At 36.3% G+C, this 16863-nt stretch overlaps 1 protein-coding gene across 2 annotated transcripts in view; it reads right to left on the bottom strand.

Moving 5' to 3' along the window:
• TMTC2 (transmembrane O-mannosyltransferase targeting cadherins 2) overlaps positions 1–16863 on the bottom strand; it is a 429464-nt gene that overhangs the window by 287757 nt on the left and 124844 nt on the right. The gene's annotated exons all lie outside the window — the stretch shown is intronic.

Below are 16863 nucleotides of genomic sequence, written 5' to 3'. Positions count from 1 at the left end.
CCCTAGGTATCTTTCTAAAGACCCTCTAAAGCTTTCCCTCCTAATCTTAACCCCATCCACCTTTACTTTGCAAACTCCCTCTCCTCCTTCAAAGTTCAGCTTCAAAGTTGATTTCAGAAACCTTCCTAACATTTCTGAGTAGATGAAGTCTCTTTGTTGTATGTTTATAACACCCATGACAATGATAATTATTTGCTTAATGATCCTCTCCTCCACTAGACCAAACGGGCTGGAAGGGCAGAGACTATGCTTCGTTTTTCCACCAGTATATTCCTATATCCTGGAAGAATGCTTGAAACATATTAGGTGCTCAAATAACTTCTCAAAACCAATAAAAATACTGCAAGGGAAATTGTCATAGGTTTTGACACAGCAGACACTCTGTAAATGCTGGCTGAGTAAACAAATCTCAAACAATACCAAGTGCCAAGTAAGACACAATTTTAAATTCAAATGCAGCGTTGGCACCTCGATAGAGTTCAAATTCTGCAGGACACATTCTGGTCTTTTCTTTCTCAGAAACATGAATATAACATTATGACAATCATCATCATTAAATAAAATGACTCTTACAAATACTCTCATTCACGACGTGAATGCTCTATAATTATTCTGTCCTGATATGCCTGATATGTACACAGTCTGTATTTCCACTGACAGTTAATCTTATTCTATTTGCAAATGACATAAACTGAATTTAAAAAAATTAGGTCAGAATAAAGGTTAAGGGTAACTATGTACATTATAAAAGATCAACCCTTTACTATTTCTAAATTACACTTTTTTTTTTCTTTTCTGTACGCGGGCCTCTCACTGTTGTGGCCTCTCCCGTTGCGGAGCACAGGCTCTGGACGCGCAGGCTCAGCAGCCACGGCTCACGGGCCCAGCCGCTCCGCGGCATGTGGGATCTTCCCGGACCGGGACACGAGGCCGTGTCCCCTGCATTGGCAGGCGGACTCTCAACCACTGCGCCACCAGGGAAACCCCTAAATTACACTTTTTGATTTGGCAATTCAGAACATTGGGATTTAAATTCTTTTCTCCTATCTCCTCTCCCTAAAGAACTAGAAAGCATAGATCACGTATCACCATCTATTATATACTTAATACTTATTTATTTAGAGGTATAATTGACATATAACATGATATTAATTTCAGGTGTACAACATAATGATTCGATATTTGTATATACTGCAAAATGATCACCACAATAAGTCTAGTTAACATCCAGAATTACTTATTTAACAAAGCCTTTACATCCCTTGGTATGTGCCAGGCACTGTTCCACCTTTACAAATAAGAACTCATGTAGGGCCTTCCCTGGTGGCGCAGTGGTTGAGAGTCCACCTGCCGATGTAGGGGACACGGGTTCGCGCCCCGGTCCGGGAGGATCCCACGTACCGCGGAGCGGCTGGGCCCGTGAGCCATGGCCGCTGAGCCTGTGCGTCCAGAGCCTGTGCTCCACAATGGGAGAGGCCGCAGCAGTGAGAGGCCCACGAACCGCAAAAACAAAACAAAACAAAACAAAACAAAAAAACTCATGTAATCTTAAGGTTTAAGAGGTTGAGTAAAAAATAATAATAATTATAGATAAATAGCACTAAGTTGTCTATGTATAACTTTTTAAAATATGGATCAATTAGGGGTGATATTTGCCAAAATTAGCTAATGGCATGCTTATTAGTACTGATTTCTATCACCAAGCTAGGATTGCTTTGATGCCTCTTTTCTTAAAGTGAATGATCTCTTCACTTGTAAAATACTTTTTAAAATATTCACAAAAACCAAAAACTTGGATGGCATAATTCTCTTTTAAATGCCACTCATTAAACAAAATTCAAATAAACAAAATTTCAGCAGATAATCCCTGGTTTGCTACTCACGAGCTGTGTAGGAAAAGGCCTTTTCTTATCTTTATATAAATAAGGGATCAAGACAACTGATTCTGAGTCTCCTTCGAATTCTAGCACTCTATGTTTCTACAATATTATCATGAAAATAAGCCAGACACTAGGAAGTAGGTTTGGTTCTGACTGGATTTATGTGAGGATCCTGAAAGCCTATCCGAATCAGGTCTCTGATTTCTCAATCGTAAACAAAAGAACAAAAACTAAAGAAGGTTGATGAAACCGTAGCGCAGCCAGGAAATTAAGTGTTTCAGAAGTACTGCCTTACCTGGAGAATCCTGATGCCACCTAAAAAACATTATTGTCAAAATAACATAAACCCTTGGACTGCACATTAAACACTTTATTCATCAAAGTACTCACACGACTATAATTTGGTTCGAAAACAAGTTCTGATTACTTTTCCCATTTTTGTTTTCCTGAAGATTACTGAGAACACTACTGCTTTTCAATAAATGATAATACTTCTGCATGTATTTTAATCACTGTATTAGGCAGTACACAACTTCCCAAATGACTGCCCCTGAAAATAGCAACTTTCTGAATTTCAGTCTCTTGATTGTTTTATCTTAACATCTCATTTTTTTTCAAGTTGAAACACCTATCATGATGTGCACTAGCTAATTTAGCATTGTTTGGGAGCTACATGCATGGTCCAAGCGTTCTATAGGTGCTGATAGTGTACCCCAATTAAATTGCAAACGTTTTGAGGACAGAAAAAACCCTTTATAATGTTTTTTGTCTCTAAACAACCTAGTAAAGTCTATCATTCATAATACTGATAAATGCTTAAATATTTGCCTATTTTACAAAGAATATTTTTCCCTAGAGTATATCAAGGCCCTTCAAAAATTGAAAGCATTTAAGATGTTCATCCTTGTGCTATATCAGGCAAAGGCATGGTTACTAGTTGACCTTGCCCCCATAAGAAACTTCCTCACCTTCTCATAAAACTCTATATCTCTGATCTATTCTCCTATAATACAATAGGATAAAATTTAACCTGGGTTATTCAAACTTAATCATACCTCCAAAATTCACAAAAGTTGCATACATATTTCCCTCTTATATTTAAAGGCCATATCATTCGATGCAAGGAACAACAAAAGTTTGAATGCCAGCAAGCACGAGACCTCTCTCAGCTTGGTCCCTTACTAACTGAGTGAACTTGGGCCATTTCCTTAACTCACTGAGAACCATTTCCTCAACTGCTTGACAAAGGGTAAGTGGTTAGTTAATATGACTTACCTTCTTCTTGCCCTCCTCCCTACAGAAGAGAGAAAAGAAGTAGGTATTACACCTTTACAGATTTTAACTCTATACAAAACAAACCAGCTTAACATTGCTCCTTAATTAAGACATCATGGTTAGCTAACTTCCAATGTCTTTGATACTTTACATCTTACTCCTAATATTCCTTTTGACCATTTATTTATTGATATATTACTAGACCTAACTATTTTATAATTTCACATAATAAAATTTCAGTGTTGGATTGAAGTCATAATGTCAGCAATTTTAAGAACTGCTTTATGCAAATCATTAAGCATCATTACACTCGAATCTTTGCATCAGTAAAGTAAGGGAATTGGGAATCCTTAAACTCTTCTTTAGCTCTAAAATGGATACATAAGATTTAAGATGAAATATGTTGATCTAATAAGTAAATTTTCAGAAAAAAGGAGGTCAAATTGCAGGCACTAATACTTCACAAATACACACAGGGCTTTAGGCGTTACGCTTGAAAGCTTCTTACAGGTTTGGTCACCAAAAAGATATTCAAAACCCCAGTAAACAAGATTGCATGTTAGATGGCCATGTAAGAGAGAATTTCAAATAGCTCATCAGGAAGGCCACGTATATTCAACCAGAGGAAAAAAATCAGTCCATCCAGTAATTAAGAAATACTTTCTACTCCCACCAAAGACGTGCAATGATTTGAAGCAAATGTTGCTGTATAATTACATATGAACATAATTGAGGCTCTCCATTTCTGCAAGTCTTTCTATGTGAGTAAGTGATTTGAAATGGAATGCAAAATTTAAAATACCTTTTTTAAGCAGACCATAAAAATTATACTCTGGGCTCTAAAACTTAGCAGCGAACAAGAAAAATCTTTAGAGATGTGGAGTAAAAAGATAAAAAGGTAGCACAAAGTTAAAAAGCAGAAGATTACATATTTAGTAAAGCCATTATTGGGACAACATTAGCACGGTCTTCTAGGGGTCTAACTACGGAAGCAGAGAGCATGTCAGTATACTCCCTTCCTTCATAATTATCCTTTTAATCTATAATCTTCATAAGAAGGAAGGCTACACCAGGATGAGTATAAGATATACAGTACTGTAATGAAAGCTCAAACCACAATGAAACATGTACTCATTTACCAATTTCCTTCATGGGATGAAAAGACATTCAAATTATATTTCAGGGTAGATTAAGGAATTTGCTTAAACATCTTTTTTTTAAATGAAGTTTGAAGATCAACTCGATATATGTAAATGTACCCAAAACCAGAATCATCTACCACTTCCTCTCAACTTACTACAACCAGCAATCTGAAATAAGTGTTTTGAACCTGTGGTGAAATCTTTAATTAGTTATTATTTATTTATGTGTACTCTCTCACTAAATATTGAAGAAACCTGGTTATCTCCAGCAACCTGGTGGGGGGTTTTTTGTTTGGTTTGGTTTGGTTCGGTTTGGTTTTTTAATTACAGAGTGAACAAACTGGAAGACTTATTAAGGAAAGTTAAATATAAAAACTCAAAATAAACAAAATTTCTTATTATAGGAAAACTTCCATTTCTTCAGGTTAAGTCTTTCTCAGAGTATCTCGATGATTTGGATAACTATGTTTTCATAGCATTATGTAAATATACACATCTATTTGGTAGTGTTCTTTTGTTGTGGTGGTGGTTCTTTTTAAAATACATAATAGGGTTTTTTTCATCCTATCAGGTTGGAGAGATAGACCCTCAGAAGAGAAGGGGTTAGAAAAGGAAGCAATTATGTATAAAATACGTGAAAAGCAGAAAAGGAAGCACCAGTGACAAGAGAAACTAACAGTGAAACATTGAAAACACTTAGTTGAATTGAGAAATTGATATTACTTTAAAAACAGCAGCATTGTTCCCCCATGTTTTCTGGTTCTTCACTGACTGCAAGTCTCTACTCCCATGGCTGACTGTATCTGGGAGTCCTGCCTGCCCTCCCCATTCAGGTTCAGCCGGAAAATAAGAAAAGAGGACAACCCACCTCACATTTCCAACTGTCTTTGTCCCATTATAAATATCTTCAGTTTCCAGTGCTATTAATAAGTCCAAAATTTTTTCAAATAAAACAACTTCAGAAAACAACTCTGACTCAATGTAAGAAATAAGTTTTCGTAGTTTCCTATCTCTTCTGTCAAAGGAAGGGCTGAATCATAATGAAACACATACAGCGGCTTCTAAATCACCCATCTATTTTTAATAGATTACTTCCGGAAAACAATCTCATCAATAATAAGCTTCCCTCTGACTTAACTAGAAAACTTAAAATTCAAATGCAAATTTCAACGATCACAAAACATAGGATCTACGCCATTCATTTCTAACAACCTAGTGAAAAGTGATTTCTCAGGCCATTTAATTTCACCAAATTTTTACAGGCATGAAATTCCTATGAATTTCTTTGTAATGCGTTTTGTATCTTTTCATTTTATCAAATACTGGCAGCATTCCTTTTCTGCAGACACTGCTACATGTGACAGAAGTTGATTTTCACCCAAATACCTAACTAGCATTTCACTGCTATTCATTCACACATTTTTATTGAGTGCTTGCTATGTGCCAGACACTTTTAACAGGTGAGTTATAGAACAGTCTTGAACCAAATTATTATAATTAATAATGTACATTTTTAGTGTATCAAGGTCACACTCTGACCTAGTCTGGCCACCAAACTCACTAGCAAAAGGTCTTGGGCTCTGCTAATGTACTCAGCCAGCCTGTTGCATAATTGTTATGTATTCTCTCTTTAAAGGTCAAGTCTCTGCAACAGAAATTATAAGATGCAGACAGAATACCCGTTATTTAAGAAATGGAATGACAACCAGCACCTAGACCAGCACTTAATATTTACACGTTACTCTTCCTCACTCTATTTTTTGTGGGGAAGACAGGGGGAAGAGAGAAACAGAGTGGAGGAACGAGGAAATTAGAAGAAGAGACTCAAGATTGGAACACAGGCAAAGATGAGAAACATCTACCCATCTTCTTTGGTACAAGAAGATACCCAGGACTAGAACATCAGAGCAAAAGAAGAAATAGCTACCCATTCCCCTTCTCAGGGCCAGGGCTACGTGTGTCTTCTCTGCGGAAATAATGAAAGGGAGCCAACATTAGAACTATCAAAAGTCCAAATCCACAAATAATTGTATATTCTCCCACTGCAGGTTTTTACCCATCCTTCTTTGAGCCAAGGAAAATATCTATGCCACTGATTATCCACTCACTCTTAAAAATACTAACTAAATACTTTTTTTTTAATGTTGGGGGTAGGAGTTTTTATTAATTAATTAATTTATTTTTGCTGTGCTGCATCTTCATTTCTGTGCGAGGGCTTTCTCTAGTTGCGGCGAGCGGGGGCCACTCTTCATCGCGGTGCGCGGGCCTCTCACTATCACGGCCTCTGTTGTTGCGGAGCACAGGCTCCAGATGCGCAGGCTCAGTAGTTGTGGCTCACGGGCCCAGTTGCTCCGCGGCATGTGGGATCTTCCCAGACCAGGGCTCGAACCCGTGTCCCCTGCATTAGCAGGCAGACTCTCAACCACTGCGCCACCAGGGAAGCCCTAAATACTTTTATTTTTCATTCCACAGCAATTTGGTTTTAACAAATCAGGAAATGTGGAAAGCCTGGTATAGTACTCATACGAACAGCAAGAAGTAACAGCTGGCAGCATAATTATGAAGGAAAAAATATTAAGGAATTTTTATTAAATACCAAAATCAAACTAACAGTCTGGGGTCACTTTGTGTAGTGAAAAGTTTTCCTATACATACAACGAGTTTCTGAATGTGTCTACATATTAAAACAAAAAACAATATGCAATGATCACAATGATGGTATTGAGTCATGTGAAAGAATAAATCCAATATACTTCAATTATGATGGTAAGTGTGGAATATATTTTGTAAGGATTTCCCACCAATTTGCTAATGTTTCAGAATAAAAAAAGCTAACATTAATAAGAGAATTAATTTATGGAATATATCATTTCCCAAAATCAACAACGTGGTAGATGAACAGGTTAGTTTCAGTTCCATAAAAGGACACTGAAGTAAAAGTTAAAAATGCTCAGAATACTCTAGGCTTTCTTTTAACATCATTTCAAAGCAGGCTTTTAGGATTCCCCCTCCATCCTCCTTCTTTTTTGTCTTTTGCTAACATTTTCTCCCACACCTACCTCTAGACTTTGGCTCACTCTCAGGCTGTGTAAGGATTTTGAGGCTAATATGTTTGGTCACGGCTAGACCACCACATGGAAAATGAAAACACCCCACTCTGTAACGTGCTCTGCTGTACAAAGGACAAAATAGCGACACCACAGTAGGAGAGCCACATGCATTTTAATAAAACTATTTCAGATGTCACCTATTTTTAGTAACACTGTCAAATTTTCCATTTGTTACTGGGAATTTGAAGATGTTCACTGGAAATCAAGTTTGTCACAAAATAATCCAGGAACATTTTCCTTGGTATTACAGGTTGATAAGGTTAGATTTGTATACACAGGGAATACATTGTCAGGAGGGCATTTGAGCTTTAGTTTAGTCTTTCATAAATCCTTCATGATCTTTGTAGACCCTCCCCCCAAAAATGGGAGAAATATAGGCTATATACTACTTTTTAGAGTAGTTTCAAGTTCGCAGCAAAACTGAGCAGAAAGTACCGTGTTCCCATATACCTACTGTCCCCCCACATCAAGATCATGTACCAGAGTGGTACATTTGTTACAGTCAATGAACCTACACTGACACATCACTATCCCCTAAAGTCCATAGCTTACATCAAGGTTCACTCTTGGTGCTGTACATTCTATGGGTTTTGACAAATGTAAAATGACATGTATCCACCATTACAGTATATAAAATAGTTTCACTACCTTAAAAATCCCTCGTGCTGTGCCTATTCACCTCTCCTTTCTCCCTAACCCCTGTCAACCTCTGATCTTTTTATGGCCTCCACAGTTTTGCTGTTTCCAGAATGTTAGATTCTTGGAATCACACAGCCTTTTCAGATTAAATTCTTTCACTTACGCATTCAAGGTTTTTCCATATCTTTTTATGGCCTGATAGCGCATTTCTTTTTAGCACTGAATAACATTCCATTGTATTAGAGCACTTCTGATGAAAATTTTATAGCACCTTGCAAGAGGTCCAAGGCAGAGGCCACATCTACTTTTGAAAACTTCCATGTTCCTATCACATAACAGGTGTCCAGTAAATGAATTGCTGAATGAATATATTGTTGATTAGATGAGTGTGCAAATGAAGTTACTTACTCTTGCAAGCCTCATTTTCATTTCCTGTAAAAAGAGGCTAATACCGTTTCTCATAACACTATATGAAAACTAGAAGAATACCTTTAAAAGAGTTATTAGCAATAGCAACTAGTATCATGAATTGACTTAACTAAAACAATATTTTCAATTTGGGGTCATGAATCTTTTAGTTCCAGGAAAATAAAATGGTGAAGGCAAGAGGAAATCAAGGCCAGAATTAGGGTTAGACACCTAAGGCACAACATTTAAGGAGGCTCTCACTCTCCTGTTTGCTGTGTCAAGATCCAAAACATTTTCAACAGACTAGTAAAAAGGACCAAAACAAGCAAAATGATATTTAATGTCCTTGAATATAAAAACCTAGAATCCAGACCCACAAATCAAATGCACCAGTAAAGGACAAGGGAGCTCTGGTTTAATAGCAGAAAACATGAGTGTTTTCATTATTCACAAGGTTATTAAGAATCTATATTATAATCTGTTTGCAAAAATAATCTGTTTACATACATAAGGTGAATTACTGAAAATAAATAGTAATATATAATATATAGTAATAACTATAATATAAAACATATGTAATATAAAAAGTAATATTTCTTAGTAATAGGTCATCAGCAGTGTCTAGTTCTGAATACTACATTTCAAAACAAATGATGATAAATGGAGATTTTCATAATATCAAATCACTTTGTTGTGTACCAGGAGCTAACACAGTGTTGTAGATCAATTCTACTTTAAAAGAAACCAAACTCATAGAAAAAGAGATTAGATTTGTAGTTACCAGAGGTGGGGGGTGATGGGGAAGAGGGAGAATTAGATGGAGGCAGTCCAAAGGTACAATCTTCTAGTTATAAGCTAAGTAAGTACGAGGGGTGTAATGTACAACATGATAAATATAATTAACACAGCTCTATGTCACATATGAAAGTAGTTAAGTAAATCCTAAGAGTTCTCATCACAAGGAAACAATTTTTTTCTGTTTCTTCAATTTTATATCTATATGAGGTGATGGATGCTCACAAACTTATTGTGGTAATCACTTCATGATGTATGAAAGTCAAATCATTATGCTGTACACCTTAAACTTAACCTGTGATGTATGTCAATCATATCTCAATAAAACTAGAAGAAAGAAAAAGAAATGACGAAAACTTTACTGAGAGAACTGTTAAACAAAGATAAGAATTTTTAAAGGGGGTTGCAATATCTACTTTTCTGAAGGGTGCTAAGCAGGGTAAATTTCATCTTCTATAGCCTCTACTGAATTCAATTAGGAAACTAGAGACAAAGGAGTGAAGAAAACTAGTTAAATTTTAGCTACTATTAAGAATAGTATATCAAAGAATGTTTATAAAGGAAAAATTCAAATACTAAAGAGAAGAAAGAAAAACTAAAAGTATCTTAAAAGCCAATAATGTTACTAAATGTTACTAAAAGGACAAACAAAAGAACTAAAAAAAGTTACCAAAAAAAAAAAGAGAGAAAAAAACAGAATTGAAAAAAGAACTGAGGTTACCCAGTGTTTTTTACATCCCTAGAAACAGTATAAGTTAAATATAAAGAAATGAATAAGTAAGCACACATACACACCCACATACCCACTTCGAATGAGTTCATTTAATAAATACAAGGATAAAAAGGGAACCATGATAAACTGGAGACTATCTAAAAGAATAACAGAAGAATAAAGGATCTAGGTACCATGTTATCTAAATGGTTAGAAAATGAGAGATAAGTCTGATAAAAGAGCCACCATGTCATATGAGAAACTAATGTTGAAAGTAATGAAGAAGAAAATTAACTTTGAATTGAAATAAAAATTTTTAATAATTAAGAGTTGTTCAAGAATGGAAAAAATTGTGTCCTAAAGTAGTAATCTTCCTTTCTTCCTTTCAAAGAAAGCATTCAAACAGGGGCTAGGTGACCATCTGAAGATGCTGTGACTTCAGCATTTTCCTCACATTTAGAATGAAATATAAGTAATCCTAAAAACTATGTAAAACACTCCTTAAACACTGTGGGATGCCCACTAGACTAATTCTTATGAATTATTTAGAAAAAGTTAGATCTTAACTTTTCACGCTTACTGTGAATTTGGTCTGTAAGTTTATTTTTACACAGCACAATGAAAAATAATTAAAATGCATGACAGTGGTAAGAAAGCTTATCCACTGTAACGATTTCAGATTCGAGATGAAGTCTATGGCTGCACATTTAGCCAACCAATGGTCCACTTTTTATTTTCATATTAAATTAAATTAAATTAGCTTGCAGTTCATGTGGTTCAAAACAGATCTCTTTTCAGGATCTGTCATCATAAAATTCTAAGAGGCTGAACATGAGAGAGCAAATAAATGATGGTTGAAAACACTAGAACACTAACATCATATTCATTAAGCAGATATTAGTGAGCACTGCCATACTAAGTATTACAGAGATTCAAAGAACCCTAAAAATGCTGACAATCAACCCGGGGGATGTCCTTCTCTCGATACACTTACACATGAAATACTTCACCTACATCTATGATCATTGTTACCAGTGATCTAGAGAACCCTGCAATTAACCTTTCTACTGTGTCATGGTCTACGGCATCTGGCCAAGCACATGGGAAGAGTTAGGCAAAATTTTGTTACATGTTTGAAAACAATGGAAGCGTTAAAAGTTAAGCCATCCATCATTTTTTTTAGACCTCCCATAAATAAGAAACAGTTTTAATTTTGCAAAGATTTACTACGGAAAACTTATATTGAGAAGAAAAGACCACAACATGAACACGGACAAAAGAAATTACTCTTCTATAATATTCATCATCTGGAAGTATTTGGAGTTCTACTTTCCTTCACTGATTAACTTAAAATATAAAAAGGAGCCAGTTAGCAGGTCTATGAAAACTACTGGAATAAAGTAAAAACTTAAAACTTAGGTCTAGGAAGTCTAAAACTTAAGACGTTATAAGAAATGCTAAATTATTTTCAGAAGAAAATAGAAGAAAAGATGAGATACAAGTACTGAATGATGAGACACAAGGAAAAATTAGCAATTTTACTTGCATCTTAAAATCAAGCTCCAGTTCATTTCTTCCTTTAAAGTGTAAATGTAAGTAAAATGTGCTGCTTGATACAATACAGAAAATGCTACCAAAGACAGAGAAGATAGAAATTAGAGTCCTAAAATTTTCTATTATCACAAAGGTCAACCTACACACCCATGAATGGCTGGCATGTGCCACCAAACTTGAACCTACCAGTGAAGAAACTGACACTTCAGTTCTCTATAATATGGACTCCGCTACTACCAAATGAGCCTGAATTGATTAGTTGACCCTAGTAATTGTTGCTTTTTTAAATTCCAGAATCAGTTGCCTTTTGCCTCTCTGCATTTTCTCACTGGTAGGCTCAAGCCCGGTGGCACATGCCAGTGGTTCTTGGATGTATACGTTGATCTTTGTGATAATGAAAAATTTTACACTCGAATTTCTATCTTCTCTACTGCAGAAAGGCAAAAGGCAACTAACTGATCGGGAGTTTAAAAAGTTAACAGTATCACAGTCATCTAATCAACTTGGTTCATTTGGAAATAAGGGAGTCCTTATTATGGAGTAACTGAAATGCCAATTTCTTCTTTTATTACCTCACTGTGTGCACGCTGACTGAGGAATAAGACAAAGTTGAATGACTAAAGACACAAATGACCTAATGAGTAAGTGTGAAGAATTTGATTCAAACAAGTCACTGGTAGTAAACACCCCCACACACACCCACACACACACACACATGCAGTGATTCTTTTTTCCTTTGCCAAGGGCAATAGATTTTAACAGCATACATGGCCTTTTGTCATTCCATGTACAGAGACCCACATTCAAGAATTATTACATGACGTAGGCCAAATCGTATTATACAGAATTATTGAACTACAGGCTCAATTCCCAAAAGAATATTACATAACAGTGAAATAAATACAAGACGGTTTTAGGGAAAGGAGAAAACTTCTTAGATACCAGGTAAAATGGACCAAATTGATTTTTATAGAAGAAAGAAAAATTCTTATTTCTTCTAACTTGTGCCCCTATGTTCATATACTGTTCTCTGTCCACTTCAGCAATTCAACCTAAACTATTTCTAGAGTATGGATTGGAATAAGCAGAAGAAAAGTTTTATTTGCCTAGACAAATCTTACCCAATCTTTCTTCCAAGACAAGATTCCAATTAGAATCTTCTCTAATTTTTCCTATCTCTACTAAATATTTCCAGTACTTGGAAATTTACTAACTTGCAAGCCTGCCGTTTCCATTCTTAGAAACAACAAACAGTCAAAACAGTCCTCTCATCTGTAGAAATAAATTTCTAGGCCCAAGACGGAGCCACTCCTGCCCAGGGTGCCATGTCAGCAAACCCAAACTTAGATAGCTTTCGTGTTCCTGTAAATGCTCTGCTTGACCAGAAATTCGGTATATCCAGTCAGCCAATCCCCAAATGCCAGGCCAATTCTGGGCCTTCTCACCCCAAACTAGCCTGACTATGTGACCTCAGCCAATCAGATATTTTCTATGTTTTCCTGCTTCTTGCTCTTCATCCCATATAAAAGCTACCAACTTTCTGCCCCATTTTACAGTTCTATGAAAGGAGACTTTCCACTTCATGAAGTGTTAAATAAAGTTTGTATCACCTAAATGGTCTTCTTTAATCATGTTAAAAATAACATGTCTTAACCTCAGCCTAATGTTATTTGAAGTAAAGCCAGCAGATTCTTAGTGGTCCTGAGGTAACAGAGCCACTCCACACACTTGCAGGAAGATGAAAGTCTATTGTCCTGGACATACACTCTAACTTACTACAAACTCATACTGGGTCTCAGAGGTCACAACATTTTAAAACCATCACCAGGGCACTATCTAATCAAGAGGTTTTTGGAGGTTTCCTGATGGACTCTGAAAAACACTGTGGCCCTCAAGGAGTCAATGAGTATTAAAGGAACCCCTGATTCTAGGGTGATGGGAATAGAGTATGTGGATTGCATATGTGCATCAAATAAATGCCTTTCAATTTTAAATAAATTCTTCACGAGTAAAGCTTAATTTCACTAAAAGAATTTGAGCTACTATGTTTGGTCATTCTGGAATGATTTAGGTTTTCTTGATGTCCTAACGTTTTAATGTCTTAAGGTTTATAAATACTTTAGCAACTAGAATGGAAAATTTCCATGTTCACTTCTAAAATGAAGAATTAGAGAAAGCATAACCAGCACATTCAACTCAACAAAATTTTTTAAAGGGGCCAACTTCCTTTTAGACAAAATTTGTTCATTCATATATACAATATACCTACTATATCAAGTATTATGCTCAGTTATGGAAATAAAGATGAGCACCATCTGCTTACAGAGGGAAGAGAGATGAAGTTAATATAGGTCTATTAGAATCCTTAAGGAAGTAAAGGGAGGTAAAGACTTCCTCAAATTAAACCACTCTCACTCCAGCCTCAACCCAGGCACCTGAGAAGAATCATCCTGTATGATGGAAGCTAATGGAGCCCATCCTCTCTCCTGGGAATGGGCAGTATTATCCTTCAGTCTGATTCAACGTGTCACTCTGAAGCATATGGGGCTCTTCAAATTTGCTGGGTCACACCTTCACTGTGCAATGAATTAAATGTTTTAGCCTCCAAACTTTCACTCCTGCTTCTTCCTGGACTAGACTAAGCAACAACGTATTTATCTTCAGCAGAACACTTGCCAACATCAATACAACTTGAAAGAGAGATTTCCCACAATGGGGATTGACTGTTATGATCCCTTTAAAATTCAAGGATAATAGAGAATTCAATTCCTGACCCTAAATGTCAGAGGAGCTACATTTTTCTCTCCAATGTTAAATGTAAGGTTGGATCAAGCCTCAAGGGAATTCTTAATTGTGTCTTTAAAAACTGGAAAAGTAAAAACATAGTATTTAAGAGTATGGTTTTAAATATTTTTCAATACAATAACCTTCTCACTCATCAGTATAAATTTGATTGGTTGCCAGAGGCACGTTAGGCCATGGGTTTCTAAGACTTTGAAAACCACACAAGAAATCCCAAAGAAATCATTTCCAAACAATATAAATCAAGCTACATTTTGCCATACAGATATCCTACAATGCTTTACATGTACAGCAACCTCAATGAAATCAGTAGACGCAGCCTACCTGATGGTAAAGCATACATAGGACTGTGGGCTACAAGATGCTAACCAGAAAGGAAACATTAGGCATATGGAATCAGAAGAGACGATAGAATTTACAGGTTACAAAAGTTAAGAGTTCAGAGAAATAACCATGACAAATTTCAGCCAAGTGATGAAAGGAATGATAATAAGACAAGGATCCGGTTGTTAAATTTAAACTAAAATCTGAAACGTTGGCAAAGATAATGGAATTAGCATCTGGTCCTCGTAATGAAGTGTTTGAGGTTGATCCACTCATGGAACGAAGCATAAAAATCAGGAAATGCATGAATGAACAGCTTTAATTGAAATTACATACAAAGTCCTTAAGAAAAAGGCCACGCTGTTATCTGTCACATACTACTCTCAGAAAATCCCATTGGTCATCTCAAGTTTAGGAGCACCTGTCATGTCCCCTCCCTCCTTCATGCCCTCATACATTGTTTCACATCTACCCCTTTACGTCTAAAAGTGGTTTACATGTTTAAAAAAAAGAAACAAATAACAGGTCCCGAATGGAGTCACTTGTGCTGAGCCCCAGGTCAACAAACCAAGACAATATCTAATCTAATTATAGTTTCAGCCTATCCCAGAAATGGGACCTATAACCAGGTAATCTGAAATTAAGTGATTAGCACTAGTGAAGTAATCTGCATGACAGACCCCAGCCCTTCCCCCAAAGGAAAGTGACCTTGCCTGAAACAATCCACTTTTTCTTAGAAATTTCCTTTTTCAGCCTCCTTCTGTCTTCTATCCCTAAAAGCCTTCCATTTTGTATAGTTCCTAGGACCACCTTTCTACTTTCTAGATGGGACGCTGACCAATTCATGAATCATTGAATAAAGCCAACTGGATCGTTAAATTTATTCAATTGAATTTTTTTCACTAACAACATCTCCACTTCTATCTTTTCTTCCATATCACTGATTCTCAAATTTCCTATTAGATCTTTCCATCTGGATTTCAAGCAGTACTTCAAACTCAACATTTTAATACTCCTCATATTCCTCAACCTCATATGACTAGTTCTGTGAGCAGCATCTTCATTTTCAGTTCTTGCTGACTCCAATTTGATTTGGTTTCAAAATCAAGCAATTCAAGCAATGCCCTGTCTTCTGTATCTGTTCTTTACTTTCTGTTCCTTTCAGTAATAACTGGTAATTCTGGCTCTCATTACCTCTTAGTCTGATTACTGAAATAGCCGTAATTTGTTTCCCATCTGATTGTTTTCTACATGCTTCCTTTCTACTCCTCCCTAAATACTACATCAAGATTATATCGTCAAGGCGTGAGATGACTATGCAACATACCTGTTCAAAAACCATCCATAATTTCCTTTTACTTGCCAACAAAACACACTTATTTTGGCTTGACATGAAGGGTCCTCAACAATCGATCTCTAGTCTTTTTTCTATCTTATTGTCCTCAACATGCCTATGCGTATGTCACATTATAGCCAAACTAGATAAACAGGATACCACCTTCGATGCTTTGTACTCTCCCATCTTAGTAGCTCTACCTGGTGATAACTTTCTAAGCTAGAAACATCTCCTTCAAAGGCTAATTTCCTCAAAGAAGCCTTGGGCATTCATGCTGAAAAACAAAATCTTCCCCTTACTTAAACTGCTAAGACAGAAACAAGGAGTTACAGAAGAGTGGTCAAGACAAGGGATTTGGCAGGCGAATCATCTGGATTCTAAAGCTAGCTCTGCCAACCACTAGCTGACCATCAGCAAGTTACTTTATCTCTATAAACCGTAGCATCTTCATCTGTAAAATGGGAATAATAATAAATACCTGTATTTTAAGGATTGTTGTAAGAGCTACATGTACCAGCACCTGGGAAGTAGCCGTAATTGCCAACCATCGTCATCATCATCGTCATCATCATCGTCACCATTCCCCATTCCCTCTGGTAGTGTAATCAGTGTACCGTGACACCAGCAAATACAGTTGGTACTACATCTGGATCATCATGATCTCCTAGCACCTACTAGAATACCTGGCACATAGGAGTTCAATAAATGATGGTTAAAAACACAACTGCACATAGATAAGATAATAGAAGGAAATATAGCTTGAAAGAGTAGGGCTGGTAGGAAAAAATTTTGCCAAGCCCAGTAGTGCAAACTGGCTGCCAGAAGAACTTATGAAACTGCAAAAACACAGTTGATCGATCAAGGGAAGTAGTAGTTTCATGGTATA

Source organism: Aethalodelphis obliquidens, unplaced genomic scaffold, assembly GCF_003676395.1.
Source record: "Aethalodelphis obliquidens isolate GAN/ISIS:26980383/991018 unplaced genomic scaffold, ASM367639v1 scaffold8, whole genome shotgun sequence".
NCBI classification, from domain to species: Eukaryota; Metazoa; Chordata; class Mammalia; order Artiodactyla; family Delphinidae; genus Aethalodelphis; species Aethalodelphis obliquidens.
This window is presented reverse-complemented; position numbering and strand designations above follow the sequence as displayed.